The sequence below is a fragment of the Triturus cristatus genome, chromosome 5_2 (genome assembly GCF_964204655.1).
Source record: "Triturus cristatus chromosome 5_2, aTriCri1.1, whole genome shotgun sequence".
In the NCBI taxonomy this organism is placed as follows: Eukaryota; Metazoa; Chordata; class Amphibia; order Caudata; family Salamandridae; genus Triturus; species Triturus cristatus.
This window is the reverse complement of record NC_140588.1, coordinates 476,392,622-476,415,088: the sequence shown is the minus strand read 5'-3', so window position 1 is coordinate 476,415,088 and position 22,467 is coordinate 476,392,622. Positions and strand designations below refer to the sequence as shown.

Sequence of the window (22,467 nt, the reverse complement as noted above, 5' to 3'; positions counted from 1 at the left end):
AATAGAGAAGACTCTGGTGCTGGAGCGTAACCTTTATAAGGAGCTTGGGGAATTTACCTCAGATGCGGAGAGATGGGCATCCCTGCCACTGATGCTGCTCGCAAAGCGGCGCTCTACAAAATGATAGCACTCCCGAAATTTTTGTATGTTTTACAAAATACCTACCACCTGCTACCAGAAGAGATGTTCACCAGGATCGACAATATTTTCAGAAAGTTTCTCTGGCGTGGGAAGCCCCCTAGGATAGCACTGGCAAAGTTACAATGCAACAAGTCCAGTGGTGGCATTTCATTGCCAGACCTTCGGGCTTATTACTGGGCGGCCCATCTGATTGTAGTGAATGAGTGGGCATACGGAGAGAGGGACCACCCCACATATGCCCTTGAACACACACAGTTTGTCAATAGACATTACACGCATTACCTCTATGGGGGCAGGGGAACTGCAAAGCTGCTGCCAGCCACGCAAATTGTGATAGCGGAGTGGAAGAAAGCAGAGGGACTCATGAAATGGGAAGGCCGGTTGACTAGGGAAACCCTGCTTTGGGTGCGAATTTGCTAAGCTGACAGGGTTTCGGAAGTGGGATTTGGTGGTCATTTCTCAACTTGAGATATAGTATATTGTAAAGAGCTAGTGACGTTTTCATACCTCCAGAAAGAATATGACATGAATCAAACGCAACATTTTAAATATCTGCAGCTGACGCATGCAGGGCGGGCACAGCATATCGACATGGAGGGTCTCCCTGAGTATGGCCCATTGTTAGAACAGTTACTGATGGATGAAATAGAGGTAAATGCAGTATCCTGGACGTATAGGACAATCATAAACAATACACCAGACCCCTTACGGAAGCTCAGGTTAAGGTGGGAGGCGGATCTGGGGGAGATAGAAGATCTGGATTAGGAAATGGCGCTGATGCATCCCAGGGAAGTCGCTATTAGGTCACGACTTCGACTGATTCAATTTAAGTACCTACACAGATTATACTATGATAGAGCCCGGGTGCATCGGATAGGTAGAGCAGAGTCATCCAACTGCTTGAAATGTAAAACCACGGAAGGGACATTTCTCCACACGATTTGGGGGTGTCAGATACAGATATACTGGGGAATGTTACTGAAGGACCTAGAGCTCATTTTGAAGGAGTTGATACCCCCGAACCCCATGCTCATTTTGCTGGGCATACCTACGGAGATTGACCTCTCTAGAACAAAATTAACGTTGCTTCAATTGGGATTGGTAGTAGCCAAAAGAGACTTGGCAAGGGCGCGGGCTTGCATCCAATCCAACACTGGCCGAATGGCGAAGGGGAATGGACATGTACATGCTAGGGGAGAAAACGACTTACAAAGCAAGGGGGTGTCCCAAAAAGTTCTGGAAAATATGGAAGCCATGGTTGGCATATTATGGTCTCACGCTCACAGACTCGCAGTGAATTGGTAGTAGGGGGGATCTTTGGAGGGATGGGAGGGAGAGGGGGTCTTGTTGATAAAAATTATTTTTGTATTATTGGTTACTTATGTGTCAATATTGCTGAAATCTGCTCTGGATGTAATGGTGGAAGAAATAATATGCTTTGAAGATCTGACCTGTTTCTGTAATGCAAGTAAGAAAATGCAAATAAACACATTAAAAAAAAAAAGAAATCACCTTATGGTAAGTGCTTCAACTTTTTGTCTGTGATTGAGAGCATTAATTTTTTTTTCCTCATAAAGTTTTATTGCATTTACAGGAAACCGCATTACAGTTGTCTACACGAACATCATTTACTTCATTTACCATTCACAGATCACGTAACTCCCCACATATTCTTTGCCAGTTTAACTTGTAGAACATATTTCAACACTTAACATCCCCACCCCCCCTCCCCTATTCTCCCCTCCTGGTCAGTCCTGATCTGGTTGAGAGCATCTCATTTATTTAATTTAACATGAATCAGTGCCGTATATTATTTGATTATTTCTTTTCTCATGATCCTTGTAGCTTTCCCGCATTACTTTGTGGATATCAGTAACTGCGGCTCTGCAAAGAGAGATTTATTATTTGCATGGGTTATGAATTATTCTCACATGCTCCCATACTCCATCCAGGCTTGGAGGAGTTATTTTGAATAGGTGAGTCCTCTTAATTCCTTTTTTTGCTTCAGTCTTAGATCAGTCTTAACATACCCCTCTTATTGCTAATTACCTTCCCTCTTATTGCTAATTACCTTCCTTTATATAGGCTGTCCACAAGTCATACTCCAGTCCTGAGTAAGACCCGCTGTGACGTTTATTTAATCAAGCATACATTTTGGGTTGAAAGGTCGACGCTTCTTCTACCTGCTCATGTCCCTGGTCTCTTCACCCCTTTACCAAGAGGAAGGCAGTCTAAAGGGTGTTGATAAAACTTTATGTACTTTATGAGGGGAAGTCCTACTTTATGTATATATATATATATATATATATATGTATCTAATTTATGTATATTTTGGTTATCTTCTATAAGTAAATTTGCACTTTGTCACTCGCTTCGCCAAAGTTACGTTCTTCTTTTTTATGTCTGTTTTACTATTTGTGAGTGTTACAGCTATATATGAACTATTATAATTAAAATGATATTATTATATTATATTATAATTACATTATATTATAGTATATTATAATTATAATTGTATTATTATAATTATATTATGATTATATTATATTATAATTATGAATTATTGAATAATGAATAATGAATAACGAATAATTATGAATTATGAATCATAATTTTTTTAACAAACTGATGTTTCAACTTCGGTGTGTTTTGATCTGTTTTGACCTTCTATTCTGTATAGAATAATGATTAGACTATTCGTTTTACATCTATCAGGAAATAGTTCTGCTAAGCAATTGTTTCTACCCAACAGAACTCATTGTAAATTACATTGCTCATACCCAGGTTCTTAGGGACAAAGGGTTTACCCCATTATCTTTCATGGCTGTGTCTGTCGTACACAGTCCTTACTGAACCAGTCTGGCATTGTGGGCAAATGTCTTGTACAGCTTGTCAGGCACACTTATATTGCAATAGTCATGCATCTGGGGTGGCTGTTTTGGTTGTCTAGGCACAGCCTATTCTGCACCAATATAAGGCCTGGGGTGCAGGTACTGCCTACAGATGATCAGGCACTATTGTGGGGTACGGGGTGCCAGTATTGGAAGTGCCAGGCAAGACACAGCCCATATTGGAGCAGTGTGGGTTTGGAGGTTTGTGATGCTAGTGCCGGATGCAGCCACTGGGATATAGTCTACAATGCATCACTGTGGGATCAGAGCCAGTTTTAACTGAAGCTAGACGACCCCAGCACATACTGCACCAGCGTGGGCTCTGCACCGGCAGACATGGCTGGTCAGACTCAGTCCATGCTGTTCCCACATGGGGTTTGTGGTGGATTCTATTGCTGGCTCACACCAGCCAATACTGCACAAGAGTCAGATCTTTGGTGATGAGCCCATATTGTAGCAGCATGGGTCAGCTGCCACTCAAGTCAAGTCAAGGCTGGGTGCATCTTTGCAGGCTGTACCGTACTACAGCAGGATAAGCCATCTGCCAAAATATCTGTTGAAAACTACAGAATTGTACACAAAATATAATCCACGTTGCAGCATTTGGTGTAAAAATGTCCTATATGGTGAAATAACTTGAAAGAATTGCTGTAACTGTGAAGAAAGGTGTAGGTCAGGTCAAAAGTGCAATAGCTGCACTCAGCATACCCTGTAACATTAGGAAAGGTAGCAGCGTCCATTATCCTTCATACACTGTAGTGCCAGTTTGCCTAACAGCCTCTGTTACTTTTTCTAGCTTATGCTGATTCGATCTGAGAACACTTCAGAGGTGTTCAATCTCATATTTTTCAGAGTAGCAAATTATTTTCTCCAACTTCACTCAATGTCTTTTACAAAACTGCAAGAAATTCCCTGTGTTTTTCCATCTTAAAGGAATCTTCTTCTCTGTATTATGCCTTCACTTTGTGTGCTCTGCCTGTGGGAAAATGAAAGTTGCTCCAACGTAAGATAATGAATATATATGGGGTTTGGGGAAAGAACATTAATTTTACCAAGTGACAGAGGGGTGAAAGCACCATGCGGGGAAGTGGACTCAAACAACATGAGGGAATCTGGTGAGGAGCACAAACAAAATCAAGAGTGGAGGTGGGAGGAAGCCACACAGAGGTCCCAAACACTGAGGGCTCAGGTGGGAAGAGTGAGCAACACAGAAGGTGCGAGTGGGGGTAAACAATCTAGAGAGCACAGTAAAGTGGAAAGAAAAGTAAACGGGCAAGAGGGGAGAGCAGTGTGGAGTGCCACAGGGGATAAAAGAGCAATGTGGAGCTAGGGGTAGAAGCAGACAGGCAAGAAAGCAACACAGGTGGGGGGAGCACAAGAGGGCAAGCAGAGGTGGTCCACGGAGAATCACATGTTGAAAAAGAGCAGCGCAGAGAGGGGAAGAGAAGCACACTAGGGAGACAGAAGGAAAATACATTTCAATAATTTTAAAAAAGCACCTGAAAAAAGGCAGCAGTGTAAGGACACAGTAATGCATCCATGGTCCATGGTCCAGGGTTGGAACAAACGCACAAAGAGGAAGAAAAGCCCTCATTCTAATGAACATGAAGCAAGAAAATGAGAGTGACAATAAAACCAACAAATAGTAAGCAATGGGCAGACTCTGAGTCCACTGCAAGCTAACAATTCTTACACACCAGACAGCTGTTGAGTAGGCGAACCCTAAAGGGCTCTGTTTGGGGAAGACAGTTTAAGGAGCTTGCTTCTAAAACACATTGATGCCCACAGCATTTTAATTCATTATCAACAACCAAATGATAAAATAGAGGACATTTTGTCTTTCCTGTGCTTCGTATAGATGCCATTACTTAATACAAAGAGAACAAGGAGACATTGGTGAACCTAGCAGGTAAAGTGATCTCAGAAGATTTGATGTTTGCAAACTGGAATGGACTACACTCATTCCTAATCCCAGCTTGTAATTGAAAGGGATCAGTCACTGACCACCTCTTAGCGTGTAGTGTCCCAGGTGCCTATTAAGCAGTTGAAAACAGCAACAAGAGCCAATATGATTGTGATTTGAGGCACATGTAGAGATCAAAGCCAACAGCTATCATCTGGTTTCATGTTTTTAACCATTAATTATACTAACAAAGGTATACTTTCTTTAATAAGGTATGTTTTTATGACTAATACGCTGGATTATTGTGGATGCATATCCCTGTGGCTTCCTTACCTTTTGAATATTCCAATGCACCAGCATTCCTCCATGGTAACATGACATCATCGGAGCCATAAGAAGCCCTCATCGGCGTGCTGACGTCAGCTCCCTTTTTTCCGTGTCTTTGATGCATAACGTTTTTTTTCTTAGGCTATCTGTTTTGTTAGGGGTCTTACGGCATTTTTTACAGGAAATTGCAATGTTGTTGAGGGGAACAATGTATCCTCCAAGAAAGCCTTGATTCAAGCCTCATCAGCAGAATCACTTAATCCAACAAGATCGCAAACTGGTAATGGAACACAATCAACAATAACAAATGAAATGCATCTCACTACCTCTAGCACTTCTACCACTTGCAGAGCCTTATTTAGAGAGAGGCCCAACATAGACGCCGAACCAGGCGGGAGGCGGCCACAAAGCGAAATGATCTTTCAATTGCCAAGTCAACCAGGAGTCAGAGAACTTAGTAATCAACATTTCGAAACAACACCTCACCTCTATACAAATCAAAACATTACAGGGAGGAATGTTGTTCATTCTCACCTACAATTCTAAAGAATTGGAAATACATTTTTTTTTTTAATTAATGCGCAATTAGCGCTTAAGAAATTTTTTTTACAACATTATTGAACCCCAACCTGATAAAGAAAAAGACACATTATTGGGACTTAAAAGTAAAAGTACTTTTGTAGCTCCGATTAGTCATAGGGTTCTTGATTCATTTGAAAAACCAGTACAAAGAGAATCACACAAAGTGTTCAAAACTAAAATCTCAAGGAATTCAAATTTAAACCAAAAAAAGCACCAATTTCTTAGGGAACTAGCCTTGAATATGAATATTATTTGTTGTAAGGCCGATAAGTGAAGCACATTAGTAATCGTGGATGCTGAATTTTATCACGAAAGTATCCTCAATCATGTTCAAGATTCGACTACCTACATGAAAACTGAAGGCAATCCAACAGGAGAATTCAGTAAGGTACTTTCCACCATTATTAATGTTGCTAAGACTAGGGGTACCATCACGGAAATTGACCAGTGATATTTAACACAGGAGAATCCCAGCACTCCTTATATCTACATGTTACCAAAATTCCATACAAATCTTCAGAAACCTCAATTTGGACCTATTGTCTCAACACGCAATTCCATACATGAACCTGTCGGTAAATACTTGGATCAACACTTACAACCCAACGTAGAGAAAACGACTACGTATCTTATACTCACAACTGACTTATTGAACAAAATTAAAGACATTAAATTTGATGATGGAACTGTACCAATTATATGTACTATAGATGTGCAATCTCTACACACTTCGATCCCACATGACCTGCGCCTCCAAGCTGTGGAATCTTTCTTAGTAAACGCTTCAATGGAGGAGGACCTAAACATATTTCTACTGGAATATTACATTTCACTCTCTACCATAGCTATTTTGAGTGGGATAAAGTATACGGCGTACAACTATCTGGAACATCTATGGGGAATTGCGCAGCTCCTTGCTATGCTAACCGCTTTATGCATCGCTTTGAATTGGATATTTTTTCTGAACAGATTTGGCTTGATAACCTGAGGATTTCTCTATGCTACATGGACAATATTTTTATCATTTGGAAGGGCAGCCAACCTGATCCTGAAATGACAATCGACACGTTGAACACCATTAATGAAAGAACTGAATTCACTTCTTGTATGAGTAAGAACACGATCACATTCCTTGATGTTGAGGTATCACTTCAAAATCAACGATTGGTCACAAATGTGTTCATCAAACCTACTGATAGAAACAAACTATTACATTTCCAAAGTTTTCATCAAATGACCTTGAAAAGACACCTACCGTATTCCCAGATGCTAAGAGTTGAACGCATTTCGTCAAGTGAACAACATTACAAGAACGGTCTTGTTAAACTTGCTACCAGGTTTAGCCAGAGGGGTTACCCGAATAAGATTATACAGCACGCAATGGATAGAGCTGAAATGAAGGACAGATCCCAACTATTGCAAACCAATATCCAGCAGGATGATACGATATATGTTTCAAAATATTTTACCAGAAGTCACAAACTCAAAAACATCGTTCTCAAATATTGGTCTATGTTACAGACTGAAGTTGATTTTAAAGGCATTTTCATTTCTCAGCCTATTTGTGCATACCAAAGGTCAAGAAACTTAAAAGAACTATTATCTAAATCAGATGAACCTACCAGTATATTATATAAAGGTAATGTACCATGCCTTAATTGTGGCAATTGCAACAGTATTATAAGGGGCACCACAATCATGCATCCTACTCTAGGAACTCCAATAAAACTGAAAACCACAGCAACATGTGACTCAAGAAATATGATTTACTTACTCAAATGCCCATGTGGACTGGTGTATGTAGGAAAAACTGAACGAAAAATTAATACAGGACTCACAGAACACAAGAGTAAAATCCCGTACTAAAAATCAGAAATCGACCGTTGACATATATTTTAACAGTCGCAATCATAACATAAGTCTAATAAGATTTCTTGTTTTAGAACCAGTTACCCCGAAAGAAGGAAGAAACAATCAGAAATATATTTCACAAAGAGGAATACATTGGATTAAATTACTTCATTTGGTTAATCCAAAAGGACTTAATAAACGCTTGGACTTTACTTGTTTCTTATGATGTATTTTTTATCCCATTATCTACGTGGTTTTGAAGTTTGATCTTTTCAGTTACCTTTTATTCTCCTATTTGTTTTTTCCATCCTAATTTTCTTGATGTCTGATTTATCCAGTTACTTTTTATGTTTTCTATTCTTATACTTATTATTTACATTTCTTAATAATCATCTTCTAATTATCTATTTTTATCTTTTATTCTTATTTTGTTGATATTTGATTTATTTAGTTACTTTTATTCTAATTTTTATTTCTTCATTTTCGTTGCCCTTTTCACCCTTATCTTTTCATTTTCATCTTGCTTTCACCCAGAAGTTACCAGCTCATATACCATTTTTTTCTTCTATTTATGGTATTTGGTTTCTTATAATTTTTCATATTACCTCTGCAACAAGGCGCCCACTGTACATTCAGCCTCTTTCTAGCCCTATTACTTTTGTTTATGTTGCGCGCAGTCGGCACCGGCCCCATTCTTCAGCTCAGTGTGGAGTCAGTGTCTTGTTTGGCACGTACCGTTTGGCACCCTTCTGGTACTTGACTTATTTGGAATTCTGTGTTACTATCATTTTACTTGGTCATACACAGTTGTGCACCTGAGCTTGTTGGTGATCTTTTCCATAACGCTTTTGCATGATTATGTATACTTATGTTATCAGAACTTTGACTTTTCACACTATACACTTTGATTTTGTTGGTCATTATATACGCGACCATATTTTCACGGTATTCTCTATTATACCACTTCTGTACCACTGGGTTACACATTAGACCTCACATATCAGTTAAACATTGTATACTTCTAAACAACATTAGTACCACTAGTTTACATGTCGGATCTCACTTTTTGATATGACTCGGCAGGAATGAATTTCACCTTTACTTGAACGTGCTTGAGCACGATGGAAGACTCGCTTCAAGGATTTCTTTAATTAATATGTACACCGCATTTTGATTGATATAGTTGGCTCTGAGATATTTCATTTTCACTTGCTTGATATTTTCTCAGATTTGGGATTCACTATTCTGTGGTGTTGGCATCCTTGGTGGCTAGTTTGGTGTTGCATGACATGAAATTTTGGAAGAGGTTTCTGTGAATAGCAGTAAATTATGGGTGCTATTACAAGAGATTTTCTGATTTAACATCTTTGTTTTATTCTGTATGTGTTTGTTGTGTTTACTTTTGATCTTTGGGACTTGGCAATAGATAGTGAGAACTTTCCTTGATGGTATGTAAGAATTTTTATTTTTGGGTACTTACGTACATGAAAATTGCCTGCATGATAGTATTGTAATCTTTGGATTGTTTACATTTTAGGATCCTTCCCCTGACAAAGGGCTGGTCCCGAAATGCATTGGGATGAATAAATGGACGGAATAGATATGGATATTAATTGAACTTCTATAGTTTGATGTCTAAACACTGTACGCTCTGGTGAAATGCCATAATAAATTAAAAGAGGATCGGATACATTGGATTCATTTGCATTTTGTGTAAAGAAAGATCATAGGAATTGATTGTAGAGTTATTGGTGGGGACGTTTTTCAATTTGAGGAGGACGCTATTAGGTTAATTGATTAACGTCTATGGATCAGAAGGCGATACATACCAGCACCTTTCAACGATTTACCATATCACATCTTTGTGAAACAAACAGAGTGTGATTGTATTTATTTTCTCTACAACGAAATTACAGCCACAGTTCATAGGCCTCTTTCCAATTAGTGATATCTTGCCCCTTATCATAGTACTTTTACACTTACCTGATGAGTATACTGTACCCCGAATACTTCACATCTCATTAGTTAAACAATGTAATCTAAACACTCATAGGGATGTGACCCTTCCTCCTGCAGTAGTTGGATACCATCAAGAATATGAAGTACAATAAATCCTAGATGCAAAGCGCATTCATAGGAAATTGTTCTATTTAATTAACTGGAGAGGGTACCCCCCTTCTGAGCGCTCTTGGAAACCAAACTCCTTCATCCATGCCCCTCGCCTGATCTGGCATATTTATGCTCTGAATCCCACCAAACCACGGCTTGTAAGGCGGCCTTTGGGAAGGACAACTGTCATGTATTCTGCACTGAGTAGTACCAGTCTCGCTGCTGCACTCCCAGAATGACACCTATGTTGTTGTGCATATAATGATATACTATTAATGTAAAGCCAAGAACAATGCTTGCTGTATTTTGAGGGGAATGCTGAGCCAAGAGCACTATCTGTTTATTTTGGTCACAGAACAATACTTATTTTTCTTAGTGCATATGACATATTAAGTATACCCTGATTGTTTCTGGCCATATCCTGCAGGTTCAGTGTCACAATGCAACTGTCAAACATGTGCCCAATTCGTAAACTAGCCCGCGTGGAAATGCCCAAAACACACGCCCACTTCTTAAGTTCCGCTATGTGTAAACCAGCAATTGTAATGTAAATGAGCCATTACATGTGCTCTCCTGCACCTGCTTCCGAACAGCTATAAAAGCTGCTAGTTGGTTTCAGCCATCGCTTATCCTCATTGGACCAACAGTCCCTGGCTCCTCGGTTTGGGGTCCTGTCGGCGCTCCTCCACTCTACCGATGGGTCTTCTCCTCCACCTACTGAGGTCTGTGTTGCTTCGTTGAGCTTCTCTGCAATACTACTGCAGTACCAGTAAAAGAAGCACATCACGAACGAAAACTGTGAGATCTCTCATGTTGCTTGGACATGCTGGAAAGCTATGAACACTCACTACCATGTAGCCGATAAGCTTATTTTGAGTGTGCAAAAGTTGTCAGTACAGCAGTATTGTTGGTAAAAGGCAAAAACTGCGAAGAAAAAGACATATTTTCCATTTAAAAGCTGTATCGATGGGAGCAATATGGCGTCTGCTTAGTACGATGAACTAGCTGACCTTTCCTGCTCCAGCCCTAATAATGGAATGGTGGTGAAGAGAGCAGTGTTTATATATTAAAATAAGGATTGCGACATGCTGGAGCTAGTACATAAGACAACGAGAGCTGGAAATAAGTACCTGAGTAGCAAAAAGCTTTGTGGTCCTCGAGAGGTTACTGCAGCGATATTATGGTTGGCCAGTGGCGTTCTTGGCATTGATAGTCGAAGTCTCAAGCAGCACTTTAATCTGAAAATGTTGCAGAAATTGTCCAAACTCTCGAAGGAGCGAGCTGAAAGTATTTCGTCGATGTGCACAATGACTCAGCCCTGGCCGGTTGCTGCAAAGGATGCAGCTGCTCTTGCGGCAGAGAAAAGCACGGATGCGGTGCTGATTGCCAGAAGCAGGGGTCACAGAAGGAGAAGGAGTTGCGATCTAGTGCTGGACTACCTGGGCCCAATCAACTGTCAATCGCTGTGATTTTCGATGGTGCTGCTTCTGGCTCGAGGCAGTCTCTGAAGGGCCCGGAGCTGGTCAGTATGTCTGCACCCATTCAGAAAGCTGATTTACCGAGTGGTGTACAGGACGTCTTTCCCCCAAAGACAGTGGGCCCGATTCACAAAAGTAATTTGAGACAACTCTAACTTTACAACTTTTGGTAATCAGAGGTCATTTACGAGCCCTATTTTTCTATACGAGTCGGGCGGAATCTCTGGCTTGAGCAGTACTCTCCAGCTTGGGCCATACTCTTCGGCTCGGGCCGTAATCTCCACACTCTCAGTGTTGATTGTAGTGTTACACCACACTTTTGTGTAACACTACAATCAACACTGAGTGGAGCGTAAATTGTGGACTGCATGTACCAAGATGCAAAGGAGCAAACTTTTCTGGGATATGATGTAGTGTCTGGCCTTACCCTTTTCTCTACCCAAATTGACTTTCATGACCTCGTCCACCATTTATATTATGTTCCTAATGCTCCTTTTTGTAAAAATTGTGTCAGGACCATTGATTACACTTCATCCGGCCCGAGAAGAAGATTCCACTCTGGGTGTGGAGATTACAGCCTGAGGTGGAGACTATGCCCGAGCCAAAGAGTACAGCCCAAGCTGGAGATTCCAACCCAACTACGGACATATCGATACAACTCGTAAGTGACCTCTGTGAATACCAAAAATCGAAAAAGTTAGACTTTTGTCTTATATTGCCTTTGTGAATCGAACCCAGTGAGTATGGGCACAATGTTGTTACAGTAAAAGAGAACTGCCGCAAGTAAGGGCTTAAACCTGAGCACTGTGTGTAATCCAATGGACAGAACTAGAGGGGTAGGGCCCCTAGGTTTTGGAAACCACAGTTGCACTGGGTACTATGGTGGATGGGGAAAATGGAGCTTCGCGGAGGAGGCTGGCGGTGCAGCAAATTACGAAATTCCATCTCTGTGTGCTAACACAAGATTAATGAGATCAAATACGCCTTGCACTATGATAGATAGGGGGTCCCCTGATTTAGGCGAAAGATTATTTTTGCTAACATATGAATCCGACCTCTCAGGCGTAAGCGATGGATTGATGTGGATGAGGAGTCTTTTTCAGGAGCTTCTGGGTGTAGCCTTAACAGCAGTCTGTGTAAACTAGTCACACAAACGTGTGCAGTCCCAGAAAAAATGGAAAGAGAAAATTATGGCCAGCGGAAAAAGGCATGAATCGGATGCAAGTTTAACTCGGAAGTTAAAGTGGGACTATTCTGCCACACTACAAGTCTATGATGAGGATAATATGGGGACAAGTGGTACACCTCAAAGAGAATGTGCAAATGGAAATGGGGCTGCAGATATTCCCTCCATCGAGCTAATCTATACCACCCTAAAACAGGTGCAAGAGGAAGCCCGGACACAGAACAGGAGGGCCCATTTGGCTACCAAGAAATTACAGGGGGCAAAAAAGGAGGATTAATAAGACTTGCTCTGAAATGGCCGAGAGAGTCACCTCTGTGGAAGAATAGACTAAGGCCCTTGAGGCTGACCCTGGAATCTTGCTGAAACATCAGGATACACACAAGTCTCAAATGGCAGATGTGTTGTGGAAATTGGAAGACTTTGAGAACTGCCAGCGCAGAAACAACTCAAGGTTTCTAGGCCTTGCAGAAAACGTGGAGGGAAATAATATCAGGTCGTTTATGCTGGGTTTACTTAACGGGCTTTCCCTGATCTCTAGTACACAAAGGGAGTCACTGTTCCTTGTAGAGGAAGTAAAAGGAAGAAACTTTTGTTGTGTGCTACTCTATCTGTGGGGGACAGTATGTCCTCCTCATATAGCCCTCACACACCCCGAAGGATGTCATGCTTCATCATTTGGACTTGGCTCCTCATTGGGTTGGCACTGCAATGCCCTACGGTTCCCCCGAAGGGTCACTTTATCGGAGATCTTTTAATGAGACGCCGTTTGGGTGCGTGGGTGTAAGTGGCAGTGAAGTCTAAAGTGGTGTATTTGAAAAATGGCTGGAGGGAGGTGGGTACTATTTATTAGGGTGATCCCTCTGTCATTGTTAAAACAAATTGTGAGGTGCTGCTCTAGGGGATATTATGTCCCTCTGTAGCTGGTTACATGTCCCTAATGGACATATAAAACGTCAACATGTTTTGCGCTGTATGTGGCCTCAGAAGGAGATCCACAGCGCTTCTTCAGGACCAAAGGAAGTTTAATTTTAGTATCAAGGGGCGGCCTAAACTAACCAGTGTCGCCAAATCTGTAGAAAGGAGTAGCGTTTCCCTTAATATTAGAATCAGGACCTCATGAGATCAGTCAGGACACTCGGGAAGGTTCTCCCTTAGTAGCAGGGCCGATCCACATGCTTGCCACTCCCTGTCTCTGCTGGTCTAGACCGGGTGCCCTGACTGATCTCATGAGGTCCTGATTCTAATATTTTTTTTTATTTGGTCATGATGAAGTGCTTTGGCTCTCCTTCTGTGGCCACATAGAGCGCGAAACATGTTGACCCTTATACATGTCCATTAGGGAGTAGAGAGTAGGATGTTATGCACTGGTGCACTTTATGTCATAATATTAACACTATTTTGTGATGGATTTTCAGCTGTTTATTATTTTGATGTGAATCATATATGCAATATTTAATTATTTGTGCTGCCTATATGTATGTTGTGCTATTAAGAATTATCTGCTTGGGGGTAAAATAATTGACAAATATTTCAATAAATATATTTAAAAATAAATAATTAAAAGCTCTATGGATAACATTGGACACTGTGCTTTGGTAAAGCTGTATTTCCCATAAAAATAGCGCATTACCATTTACAGATATTGTTGTATGGAAAATCCTTTCACGGGCAGGTGTCAGATACAGGTCAACAACAGCTATAAAAACAGATTTATGTGCAGGTTGTCGACAAAAGATTTACGGGGATCTTACTTTTGCTAATCAGTGTTCACAAAAGACTTACAAGGAATGTGCTGTTATTAACCACAGTTGTGTACTACCCACGTTGCTTCTTTTCTGAAAGTGTAGAACTACTGCTATGTAACTACATGTACAAATCTGTGTTGCTGATACCATTGAGTCTTGATTCTTGAGATTGCAAATCAAAGTAATCCCGTTCATGTTATTTGGTATGTTGGTTCCTGCACCTCCCATATTGTGACCCTATCTGCATTGGAGACTGCTATAGTGTTCTTTCATTGAAGAATCCTAAACCCCTTAAGCAATCCAAGATCCTGGTATAGAGGCAATTCCTGACCCTTGAATCCAGTCCCTACACCCATCAGAGAGCAGAGTTGCCAGACGCAGAAGCAAACCATAGAATAACCAGTGTTGATCTTTCTCTCTCATCCCAACCTCTCTTCCCCTTGGGAACTCACTGGGGCACAGTGTCTAGTTCATTGCTACCTCATTATTTCTCACTGGGATTTGGGGATTACTGTCACCCCATCAGAACCACCTGGAGTTTCAGGTGAGTGGATCGCAACAAGGTGTCTCTGACTCCGTCTCCGGGGTTGTGCTGGTGTCATCCTGGAGTCCAACGACCTTGAGTCTGCCTGGCCTCCCTGGCCCGGAGCCGGTACTTGATCCATTTCTTCCACCGGTTCTGCCACAGACTATGCATCCTAGACAGGAGCAAGAGTACCTGAGATCCATGACTCTGGGTACTGAGTCGTCGAGTTTTCTGAATGCTATGTATTGCATTGTGAGCAGAGCTGTGATTCCATCTGGTGCACCAGCGGGCCCCATGGGTCTGCTTTCCTATTCATTGGGGTTTCTGGTGCTGTACTCCATTCTTGCCATCTATGCTGACAGCTCAAGTTAACTGCCTCCCTCCGGTGCCGAGAGGGGCGACATCGTCTTCTAGGACCCTTGAATATAGTCCCTATGCCCATCAGAGAGCAGAGGAACCTGATGCAGAAGCAACCCAGAGAAGAACAGAGATGTTCTTTCTCTCTCATCCAAACACCGCTTCCCCTTGGGAACTCAAAGGGGCACAGTGTCTAGTTCATTGCTACCTCATTAGTTCTCGTTGAGATTTGGGGATTAAAGTCACCCCATCAGAACCACCTGGAGTTTCAGGTGAGTGGCTCGCAACAAGGTGTATATGACTCCATTTCTGGGGTTGCACCGGCGTCACCCTGGAGTCCACCGACCTTGAGTCTACCTGGGCTCCCTGACCCTGTGCCAATACCTGATCCAGTTCTTCCACCGGTTCTGCCGCAGACTATGCATCCTAGGCAGGTGCAAGAGTACCTGGGATCCTTGACTCTGGGCACTGAGTCCTTGAGTTTTCTGAATGCGATGTGTAGCATTTTGAGTAGAGCTGCGATTCAATCTGGTGCACTAGCGGGCCCCATAGGTCTGCTTTCCTATTCATTGGGCTTTCTGGTGCTGTACTCCATTCTTACCATTTATGCTGATGGCTCAAGTTAACTGGCTCCCTCTGGTGCAGAACAGGGTGACTTTGTCTTTTAGGGAAGAGATTCGGCAAGATTCTTTAGCTCTAGTTTTTGAGGTCACCTATTTTGCCTTCATCGATGCAGGTGCTTAAACATAGATCCCAGAGAGAAGCGCAAAGGCTTCTTGAGGAGGAGCAGTATTTTTATGGAGAAAATCCAGATGTGGAGGAAGGGGGGATAGTATCTTTGGACCCAGAGTCTGAAGGCCTGGAGGTAGCAAGTGGTCTGGATACCTCTCCAGAGTGGGAGTTGTTGCCCCCAAAAGGCATTTTGCCACCTGAAGTAACATCATATCAAGCTGTGATAAGGAAGGTAACTGAGATGCTAGAGTTGCCTCTGCCATCTACTGAACTAAAAAGTAATTTGTGAACAGAGGTATTACACTCTTCAACTTACTTATTTGTCGGAACCTTTGCTGCTTTTTAGGCCTCACCTAGCGTTGCAGCACAAATGCGCTGCCATCGCTTTGCGAGGCATGCAGTATATACTGTAGTGTGGAAGCTTTGTGGAAGCTCCGCCCACTCTCTGCCCATTGGCTTTTGTCTTAAGTGCTGCCTTCCCATTGGTTTGAGACTTGTTAGTCTCTCCTCATTCATCATTTGTATCCTTCCATGGCTATTGGCCCCTTTACTCCTGACACTATTTTCTTTTAGGTCTCGCCTAGCGTTGTAGCGCGAATGCGCTGCCATCGCTTTGCGAGACATGCAGTATATACTGTAGCGTGGAAGCTTCTAGGAAGTTCCGCCTACTCTCTGTCCATTGGCTTTTGTCTTAAATGCTGCCTTCCGATTGGTTTGAGGCTTCTTAGTCCCTCCTCATTCATCATTTGTATCCTTCCACGGCTATTAGTCCCTTTACTCCTAACACTATTTTCTTCCCTGTCTCCCCACCCCACCGCCCCCCCTCAGTCTGTGACTTCTCACCCTCCCCCGCCCCCCCACTCCCGTTGTGTTTTCTTGCCTGCCGGCACTTCAGTTTTCATTTTTATTATTGCCACCTTGAAATATGCGAGTTCAAGATGTGTGCTGTAGAAAAACTTCTTGTGTTTAATGAACTAGATTTTAATGTTACTCTAAATATAATAAGCCTCCAGGCCAAACTATCCTGGAGGCAAGGGGGTGTCCCCGGGGAGTCCCAGATTGGTGCCTGATCGGAGTAGTAGCCTATCCCACATCTAGAGCGAATAAAATACCAAACCTCCAAAGCATTTTTGATCACCTTCAGCCTTACTCGGTTAAAACATTTTGGTGAACCAAACTTGTAGAGAAACCCAACTCTATTTCCACAGCATTCTGAGTTAACCAACTCTCCCAACAGCCTTCCCCAAGAACATACAGTCGGTTCTACTAGGAGCATCCTAATGGCCTTAAACTGAAAGGCGACCAGATAGCACTGTATATCTGGGAGAGCCAATCCCCCTTTGGCTAGGCGACGTCTTAGTTTTTTCCAGGAGAGCCTAACCCCTTTCCCACCCCAGATAAAGCTCCCGATTTTACTTTGCGCCTTCGAGATAAAGTGTTTAGGAAAACCTAGAGGTATTGCATTAAACAGGTAAGTTAATTTCGGGAGGATTGTCATTTTGACTAGATTCACCTTCCCAAAGATGGTCAAAGGGAGGTTCCTCCACCTTGCAAATAACTGATCAATTTCCCTTATTGTTTTTTCTATATTGATAGATGGGATTTTTTCAAGATCTTTTACGATGACAATACCAAGATATTTACATTTTTTGCTGGTGGCCCCACTCCACTGATCTATGTTCCAGCACATTACCTCCGTCTTCGCGGAGTTAGCTAAATATCCGGAGATTGCCCCAAACTCTTCCAGTAGAGCTCCAACCTTTGGCAGTAATATCTCGGGGTTATCTGTGTAGATAATTATATCGTCCGCATATAATGCGATTTTAGAACGATATTGCTGAGTCTTGAACGGGGTTATAGTCTCATCTAATCTTATAGCCTGAGCGAGAGGTTCAATGTAAAGATCGAACAATAAAGGGGAGATAGGACAGCCCTGCCTAGTCCCTCTTTGAATATTAAAACTAGGGGTAAGTTCGCCGTTAATGAGAATTCTAGCTGAAGCATCCTGGTAACACCTTTTCAGAGTGTGTATAAAAATTGGACCAAATCCCATCTCCTCCAACACCTCCCAAAGATAGGCCCAACATACCCTGTCGAAGGCCTTGGCGGCATCTAACGCGACCACCGCCAAGGGTTCGAGTCGCCAGATCAATGTTCCCAATAAGTAGCTGGGTTTGTTCCTGAATGTGTCTCCCAGTAATGAACCCTTTCTGATCTGCATTGACCAATCCCGGGGCTAATTTTCCCAATCTCCCTGCCAAAATGCCCATGAAGATTTTATAATCTGCATTTAGCAGGGAGATTGGGCGATAAGAATCCGCTCTAGCTGGATCCTTCCCTGGCTTAAGGATCAGAACAATGATAGCCTCCCTCCATGAATTAGGGACAAGGCCTGATAGTTTGGCCCTTCCAATTAAAAGAGCTGGGGTTGAGATCTGGTCTGAGTTGGGGGATGAAAATGGCATTCATCCTTGGGAGGTATTGAAAGCAAGAATTGGTATGGGGTTTTCAAGATTTAAGTTTATCCAACTAAAATCCTGGTTTGAAACAGAAAAGGAGAATTTAAGGGGAAATGGAGAGGTTGAAGCTGCATTAAAAAACATTCAGCATCGGAAAAAGGAGATCTCCATATGGTATAGGCTACTGATTAACGCGGATGATGTCGGTATTCCCCAACAGGTGTCAGCTTGGAACAATTCTCCATTTGAAGCCGATATCGGGAACCTTTTGGAACCCTCCGTGACCCTGCTTTATAAATACACCAAATCAGCTAGTCTGAAGAAAAATCATTTTTTTGTCACCAACCGAATCTACTATACTCCGGAGAAGATCTCGAAATTCGCCCCCAACCCTGAACCAAGGTGTCCCAGGTGCTTGCTCCCTAAAGCCAATGACATACATATCTTTTTTGATTGTCCCAAATTAGGATCATACTGGGAAGGGGTGTGCAGATATCTATGTATGTCCTTTGGAACTGACATTCTGTTGAACGGCTCTCTGATTTTCTTTGCTAATGATCAGGTGTCCACTGCCAGTATGGCTCAATCCGATAGAGGGCTGTTACTATGTCTGATTTTGTTGGCCCGAAGGGAGATCTGTCTAAGATGGAAGGACCCCCTCCCTCCGAAAATCGAGGACTGGTTAAAATCCGCACTTGCTATGGCCCGATTAGAATCTTTGAGCACCAGCTCTGGCCCCCCTACATTGTGGGCACCCTTTATACGTATGGGTCAGGAATTGAGACTCTGCTGATCCCCGGTTGCCGATGTTAAGGGTCGATAAAAACCATGGTCCTATGATTAACACCTAAATCCCGGACGATATAAGGGGATTGGTTGGATAACCTAAACAAGTGCAGGTGGTCGGAGGGCGCCCCATCATTAAACCGACCAGTTATGCCCTGCAAACAGTTTATAGGTGAGATGAGGACAAAAAAAAAAAAAAAAAAAAAAAAAAATAAGCCTCCAGGCAACATTCGTGGTATGCATGGCAACTGACGCCACTTAGTTCACAAATGGCATTGTTGTCGGGCCGGAGGAGCGACAGTGTTTTAACTCATGCTTAAAACTAGCACTTTTAATAACTTCCTCTCAATTCAGTGAATTCTGAAGAGACATTATCGCACATTTACATCATGTTTACTGTATGATTAACATGCCGATCATGTTCACGGCTCGCCCACTGGCTCGTATACGCTTGGCTCGTCTTCGGCTGGCTCTACCTGTTAATTAATATATTTGCTCGCGCACCTCTAACAAAGAGAGATGAATGGATACATGACAGTGAGCCCAGTAGATGGTAGAGAAATAGACTGGTGCAGACTAACAGACAAAGTCAGTCTCCATTGCCTCACGTCAAAATCATCACCTTCAATAACCTGGAAATCTGCCGGCAATTCCTGCATGCCCCAACCGCATCCCCCGCACCTATTCTTAGCAGAAACTGCAGATTCTGAGCTGTGCCCTGCTGGTGCAGAGGAGCACCGAAGAGTCTGTAGAAGCGCTGGGATCCGTAGCCTCTCCAGGCGGGCACCTAAGCCTTCCGGGTGCCTTCACACTCAGGATAAATTAATACATTTTGTTCTGTGCTTTAGTCGCCCCTCTGTGAGCACTGTCTAGTAGATGAAGCTCTGTGTTAATAAACACATTCAGAGAGGTGGTTGCGTACTAACAAACAACAGCCACAATACCGTACGTTTTGAACATTTAGGTAAATACGTGCTCATCGAGTACCTCATTGGCTGATCATTCCATGGCACTACCAAAATTACGTTTGGACACATTTGCTCAACTGTAAAACATTCCCTTATATGGGTCATTTAACACCTCGGGCTTTGGGGTTAGGTAACTTACTTTGGATGCTGTGTAAAAGAGTAAATACAAAAATTAATGCAATGAAACTAACCAACCAGTACTGTCTAAAACACTGTGAAAACTGACATGCATTCTCGCATTTTGTTTAGTTAATGTTGATTTTCTTATAGATGCGAGTAAAGTACTCAATATCTTAATAAAATCTGCACATTTTTAACTAATAGCACTGGGCGACCCTTGACAACTAGGCAATGAATACATTTTCATGTACATCCGAAGCATCCCTGCCCCCGCGCCCCTGGGCAAACTTCATTGCCTCCCAGTGTTTGGGGAATAACCAAGATGCAGGAGAGTGAGTCAAATAGTCTAGAAAATGATAGAGAAGCCGGGATTCGGATTCACTTGCTCCGATCCCGATCGCGTTGGTTAGTCTGTAAGCACTACTTTTATTGATGAGTTTCGCATTAGTAATGCACCATGGTGTGCATGTGTGGCGACACTTCACCCATGAGGTACGTGCCAAGCAATTGTTGACACAATCCACAGTTTGCATCTTTTTCAATAAATTTATTGCGAAGTGCGGGACCTTTCCAAGGGATTTTGCACACTACCTACATTCACTCCAAAAATAAAATGTGTAGGTGAAAAACAACTCACAAATGCGAGACCTATTTGCATTGCAAATGCTTGTTAATGAAGCTCTCACTTAGCCTATTCTTGAAATCGGGCAGAAGCCTTTGGCGTTGGAAGTAGTGTCTATGTCCATTGCAATAAGGAATAACCCTGCACCAGAGGACACTTTGTTCTTGTCACCACACAGTACACCTGAAAGCTTGGTGGCACAAACGTCTTGCTCCCAAAGTTGACTCCAGGGTCTTTTCCAACAACTGTAAAAAGAGCAAGTGATGGACAGAATGCTGAACAATGTCAAACACCCACCACAGTACAGAGATCTGGGCACAAATCCATTACTTTTTGCTCCTCATGCCATTCCAGCTTAAACCCAGCCAAATGTAAGTCAGTCTTGACCCTGCTCCTCATGAGAAGAATCCAGCCCAAAGCGCCAGGCTAGGTCCTCCTTGGATAGGAAACAAGCATCCTGGGACGAGTTGTGGGATATCACCCTTCATCAGCCAGGCTAGCTTGACTTCAGTTGCATGAAGGGCACGTGATCCACATCTGGGCAATGGTGAAGGGGGTTTGGTTTCTTGCTGGCTTTACCAGCCACTTTAATGGATTTACCATTTGATGGTTCAAGGCTGTTTGGTGCATAGGCAGATTTGGCCTTGGAAATATTCAAAGACAGCAAGGCAACTGTGAGATCTTTGGGCCTTAAGTCGCAGCCTAAAGATTATAGATAGTATCAGAGGTTTCGGGGGTTAACCAGAACTTTTCCTTTTGAGGCAGAGGACAGTACCAGCAGCAGCAAACCTCCAACCCCTTTTACAGGAACTATGGGGGACGTGGCAGAGGCAGACAGCGTAGGGCTGCACATTAGCCAACTTTCTCCTCTTCCCAGTGGCAGCTGCCTCTAGGCAATAGTAGTGGGGTGGGGAGAGGGGTTTAAAAAATAAAGAAAAAGATCACTCACCTGCCGGCCGGCTGGCTGGCCAGCTTCCCCCTCTCCTCCGTCTTCTGCATCCCAGTAAACCCGAAGAACACAGGCTCCCAGACTCCCCTAACAATCATGATGCTGCTGTCACCATGACAGCAGTGCTGTGATTGGTCTGAGTGCTGTGGTTCGGTGCTCAGACAGGGAGTGGAAGGCTGTGCATGTTTTCCACCCAGGCTGTGCATTACAGCGAAGTGGAGAACATGCTAAGTGCACAGAACTCTTTGGCCGGGCCAAGACGGCCGGCCAAACCATCATGCACACTTAGAAAGTGCCCACCACTCCTCCGCCTGCTCTGTGAGCAGCCCAGCCCTGCCCCACCGAATTGCCTCAGCATGGAAAAATTTAATTAAAATAACATTGTGTTATTATAATTTTATTTTTCCTTTTTTTCAGTGCTATAAAAACTGTGGGGTGATGCTCCTCTGCCTTAGCGGAGGAGCCGCCCCTGCCTCTTCCTCTTCCGCTTCCTTTTCCTATCCTGCCAACATCACAGGAAAGCAGCCTTAGTTTCGAAATCTTGGAGCATGCTTGTCAAGTGGGAGGGCGGTTGGCCTATTTTCTACCGCAATGGAGATCTGTAACAACAGATTTTGGGGTTAGAAAATGGGTACGCCTTACCCTTCCAAGTGTTTCCCCCTCCATTTCCTCCCCAACAAGGTTTTTCTTTGGAAGAATATCTTCTGCTCCACAGGAGATTCAAACCCTACTTCA

At 42.8% G+C, this 22,467-nt stretch overlaps 1 protein-coding gene across 1 annotated transcript in view; it reads left to right on the top strand.

Moving 5' to 3' along the window:
- The window catches only part of NME8 (NME/NM23 family member 8), a 1,023,835-nt gene that overhangs the window by 645,654 nt on the left and 355,714 nt on the right, over positions 1–22,467 (top strand). The gene's annotated exons all lie outside the window — the stretch shown is intronic.